Source organism: Chrysochloris asiatica, unplaced genomic scaffold (genome assembly GCF_000296735.1).
Source record: "Chrysochloris asiatica unplaced genomic scaffold, ChrAsi1.0 scaffold00282, whole genome shotgun sequence".
Lineage (NCBI taxonomy): Eukaryota > Metazoa > Chordata > Mammalia > Afrosoricida > Chrysochloridae > Chrysochloris > Chrysochloris asiatica.
Window position 1 is genome coordinate 482,575 of NW_006408800.1, and position 5,467 is coordinate 488,041.

The 5,467-nt window shown below is 49.0% G+C and overlaps 1 pseudogene; it reads left to right on the top strand.

The window, feature by feature from the left end:
- The first annotated feature begins 854 nt into the window (after positions 1–854).
- LOC102810564 overlaps positions 855–5,467 on the top strand; it is a 5,729-nt pseudogene continuing 1,116 nt past the window's right edge.

A 5,467-nucleotide genomic window follows, 5' to 3' on the forward strand; every position in this document is an offset into this window, starting at 1 on the left:
TGCAATATCTCTTCAGAGGCGTGGCCACACGCCTGTGTGGACCCCCCGTTCGTCATTCAAACCCGACTCTATGTCTGCCTCGTGGTCTATGTGTGTCCTGGTCAACCTTGCATACCTACCCCTAGCTCTTGTCTTTAGTGTTGGACTGGCTGTGACTGCTCCTGAAGACTGGACTCTCTGCCACAGACTGACCCTTTCTCTCTGTTATCTACTCTGCATTTTCGTTTATGTGGCCGTGCGGTGCCTCTAATTAGACCAATCTGCAGTGTCTTCCTTTGTTTTCAAGTTTCTGTCCCCTGATTGGTGGAAGCTGAGCTTACTAAGAGAACCTAGTGCAGCATTTTGGCCTCACATAGGACTGGGCTTCAGCCCCTCCTGAGGATGATTCCTCGGTGGGCTTTATACACTGGCACTATAACTCATGTAAGCAGCAAAACCGTCAGAGACATCTTTGCTATCACTGGGACTGGTGATCTATCATGTGTGTGTGTTACTAATACCTGACTCACACCATGGGACAAGCAGCAACCACCCCATTGTCCCTTGTAACCGATCATTTAGGAGAAGTGAAAAAGCGCGCCCAAAATCTTAGTACAGGAATAAAAAAGGGCAGACTCGAGACTTTCTGCAGTTCCGAGTGGCCCCCCTTTAATGTAGGGTGGCCACAAGAGGGCACCTTTGACTTACAAACCACTCGGAGAGTCCGAGACATAGTGTTCCACCCACGAGCAGGGCACCCAGATCAAATTCCTTACATTGTTGCCTGGGAAGACCTGATTTGTAACCCCCCCCCCATGGGTAAAATCCTTCCTGCCTCCACAGAAGCCACAGTTACCAACTGTAGTGCTAGCGGCATGCGAGAAAAGGAAGGAGAAAGAGAAGCCTCCCAAAGAGGTTAGTGTAGCAAAACAGGCAGACAGTAAGCCCACGGCGCAGCTATACCCAGTTCTACAGGACAGCACTGTGGAAGAGCTCATTTTTCCCCCTCCTTACCAAGCCCAGACCCCTCCTCCACCTGCTCCCACCCAGCCCCCTCCTCCTCCTGCTCCTGCCCAGGCCCCTCCTCCTCCTGTTCCTGCCCAGCCACCTCCTGCCCCTGTACAACGTGAAGTGGTGACCGAGGGCCTGGCACAGGCAGGAGGGAGAGGGGACCCACCAGCTCCCAGTCGCCCCGATGCGGGGGACCCCGCCCTCAATACTCGAAACAGGCGGGCAGCATCTCCAGCAGGGCTGGCTGACTCTACTGTACTCCCATTAAGAGCCACGGGACCCCTAGACGCACAAGGCAACCAACCCCATCACTATTGGCCCTTTGCCACTAGCGATCTGTACAATTGGCGATCTCATAATGCCAAATTCTCAGATAACCCTAGGGATCTGATTAAGCTGTTAGAAATCATTCTGTTCACACATCAGCTCACCTGGGATGATTGTCAGCAACTCCTCCAAATTTTATTCACCATAGAGGAGCAAGAGAGAATCCAGTCCGAGGCCAGGATAATGGGCAACCCTCCATTAATGCTGACACCAGAAACGCCTCTTTTCTGTTGTCTAGACCAGACTGGGATTTTAACCTAATGGAAGGGAGGGAGAGGCTCCGAGTTTATCGCCAGGCTATGTTGGGAGGTCTCAAAGTGGCTGCTAGAAAGCCCACCAATTTGGCCAAAGTAGGTAGTGTGCAACAGAAACCAGATGAAAGCCCCACAGCGTTTTTAGAGAGAATTCAGGAAGCTTTCCGTAGGTACACACCTATGGACCCTGAAGCTACTGAAACTAAGGCAGCGGTTATAATCCATTTTGTTAATCAAGCAGCTCCCAACATCAGTAGGAAATTGCAGAAGGTAGATAGGCTAGGAGAAGAGTATCCAAGATCTAGTAGTAGTGGCTGAGAGAGTATTTAACCACCGAGAAACTGCAGAAGAGAGATAGGTGAAATCAGAAAGCCGTCATACTCGGAACCTTGAGTGGATTTTACTAGCCTCTACTACAGGGGAACCAAGCAAACATGAGGGACAATTAAGAAAGATTTCAGGAGACAGAAGAGGCAGAGGGGAACAAAGAGAGAGAGTCTGGAGAGGGAAGAATCAATGTGCTTACTGCAAAGAAGAGGGTCATTGGGCCAGAGAGTGTACTAAGAAAAGAATAGGAAATCAATCAAAAACTCCCATCCTGGTGATTGATGAGCTGAGTGACTCGCGGGGATGGGGTTCGCTGCCCCTCCCCAAGCCCAGGGTAACTCTGAAAGTGGAGGGGAAGCCTGTTGAGTTCCTTGTAGATACAGGAGCTCAACACTCTGTTCTGTTATCACCACATGGCCAAATGACTAACAAAACTTCCTGGGTCCAAGGGGCCACCGGGATGAAACAGTACTCATGGACTACTCAAAGAACAGTAGATTTAAGTGTGGGCCGAGTATCCCACTCATTCATAGTCATACCCGACTGCCCATATCCCTTGCTCGGGAGAGACTTACTCACCAAGATAGGAGCACAGATTCACTTCCATCCTGAAAGAACAGAAATCCTGAACAGAGGGGGAGAGCCTATCCAGGTGTTGCCTGTAAGCCTTGAGGACGATTATCGGCTACACCAGGAGCCAGCACAGCCAAACCCAGATACTGACTGGTGGCTAGCAACATTCCCTAAAGCCTGGGCTGAGATGGGGAGTGTAGGTCCAGCCAAGCATAGAGTCCCAGTGATCATTGAGATAAAGCCTGGAGTCGACCCTGTACGAGTCCGACAATATCCCATGCCCATAGAAGCTCGCAAAGGAGTGACTCCACATATCAGAAGGCTGCTAGACCAGGGAATTTTGAAGCCATGTCAGTCATCCTGGAACACTCCCCTGTTGCCCTTGCGTAAATCACACTCCACTGACTACAAACCTGTTCAGGATCTCCGTGAAGTGAACAAGAGAGTCATGGACATTCACCCCACAGTGCCCAACCCCTACACCCTCCTAAATTCGTTATCCCCAAACCATCAGTGGTATACGGTCCTAGATCTAAAAGATGCATTCTTCAGTCTGCCATTATCCCCCCAAAGTCAACACATCTTTGTGTTTGAATGGAGCAACCCGGAACGAGGTATAAATAGTCAATTGACATGGACTCGATTTCCCCAGGGGCTCAAATCCTCACTGGTAATATTCAATGAGGCCCTACAGGATGACCTGAGTGAGTTTCGCCTTCAGAACCTTAACCTAACTCTGTTGCAGTATGTAGATGATCTCCTTATAGCAGCTGAAACTCAAGATGCCTGCATGAGAGGTACCAAACTCGCAGAACTGGGGTACCGCGCTTCTGCTAAGGAAGCCCAGATCTGCAAACCCGAGGTAAGTTACTTGGGGTATGTGCTGAAAGAAGGCCAGAAGTGGCTGTCTGATGCCAGGAAAGAGACAGTTCTTAAAATCCCGACACCAGACTCTCCCCGTAAAGTCAGGGAATTTCTAGGGTCAGCTGGTTTCTGTCATCTATGGATACCTGGTTTTGCAGAGTTGGCCAGACCCCTGTATGAGGCAACAAAAAGTACCCAAAGTTTTCAGTGGACAGAAATGATGCAGAAATATTTTGAGCAAATTAAAGTTGCCCTGTTAGGAACACCAGCCCTGGGACTACCTGATATCACTAAGCCCTTCCATCTCTACAAAGACTAAAAGAAAGGCATTGCTAAAGGTGTCCTGGTCCAATACATTGCCCCGTGGTGCTTCCCAGTGACTTACTTGTCTAAGAAACTTGATCTGGTTGCCACAGGAAGGCCTCCGTGCCTAAGGATGATTGCGGCAGTTGCCCTGATGGTCAAAGATGCTGACAAGTTAACACTAGGCCAAGAATTATATGTAATAACCCCTCACGCAGTCGAAGGAGTCCTGAAACAGCCCCCAGACCGCTGGCTCAGAAATGCTTGCCTAACTCACTACCAGAGTCTGCTTTTGAATCCCTCCCGAGTTATTTTTCAGACGCCAGCAACCCTGAACCCGGCTACACTGCTGCCTGACCCAGACCTAGATGCTCCGCTCCATGACTGTTCAGATATCTTAGCCCAAGTGCATGGCATTCGAGCGGACTTAAGAGATCAACCGTGGCCAGACGCAGAGGACACTTGGTTTACCGACGGAAGCAGTTTCGTCCGGGAAGGGAACAGGTATGCCGGGGCAGCGGTGGTCACGGAAACTGAAGTAATATGGGCTGAACCTCTGCCAGCTGGAACTTCTGCTCAGCGAGCAGAACTCATAGCATTAACTAAGGCATTGACTCTAGGGGAGGGTCGAAAGCTGAATGTGTACTCAGACAGCAAGTACGCTTTTGCCACAGCACATTTTCATGGAGTTATATATAGGGAAAGGGGACTGCTGACAGCAGAAGGCAAAACCATTAAAAATAAAGAAGAGATCCTGGCCCTATTAAAAGCCCTCTGGTTGCCTTAGAAGTTAGCTATTGTGCACTGCCCTGGGCATCAGAAAGAGAATACACCCATTGCCAGAGGCAACAATTTGGCCGACCGGACTGCCAGAAAAGTTGCTTTAACAGCCAGCGGGGCCCTAGTAACTCAATTGCCTGACCCAGGAGATACCACCCTGCCAGAGGACCCACCATATTCCAAGGTGGACCTAGACTGGATCAAACTTCTGCCTAGGACACACCTCATAGGGAAGTGGTGGAAAACATCAGATGATAAATTAATAGTACCTGAAGCTTTAGGGGAATATATTCTCACGAAAATGCACCGGTCAACTCACATGGGCACTCATAAAATGCAAGACCTCTTAAGAGAAGCGAAAATCAAAATTCGAAATGCTAACTCCAAAATTGAACGCATTGTTGCTGCCTGTAAAGCATGTCAGCTCACCAACGCAATTAGAACTAAAGCCGACCCAGGCTGTGTTGCGGACCGTGTAAGACTGGTCAGAGGTTCAAGGCCCTATAGGCCCGAGTGTAACAAATGAAGCCACTGGCAGTTAATGGCAAATTGTGTTTCATCTTAATATTGTTACATGTATTAATTTAACACACGGAGCCTTTGATAATCCACAGATAAATGTGATATTTTCCTAAAGCCTAAGACTAAAAGTTGCAAGGTCAAGCCTTTCTCCAAAAGGATTAACTAAAAATATCTTAGCTACTTCTCGGTTCTTTGTTCTATAGACAAAGAACCCATCCTCCTTAATCCCTTTTCCAGGTGCAGCCCATTCACCTGGGTGTCTCCTGCAGAACTCTCACCTTCCCCCAACTGAGCTCAGGGGCTGTAGATATGTTAATTGGGTCTGAGAATCCAAGTTGCTGGCCTGGGATTCGAACCAGCGAAGTATGATGTAAAGTTACCTGAATGTCTGGAAAAGTACTGATGTTAGCTGTACCTTGCCTAAGGACCTCCCATCTTGGTGTGAAGCTCCTCCCCTAAATAAAACAGAGGCCCGGGCCTCCCCAGGTGTGCATTATGGGTTGGAAGGCATGTAGTAAAGATTGCAG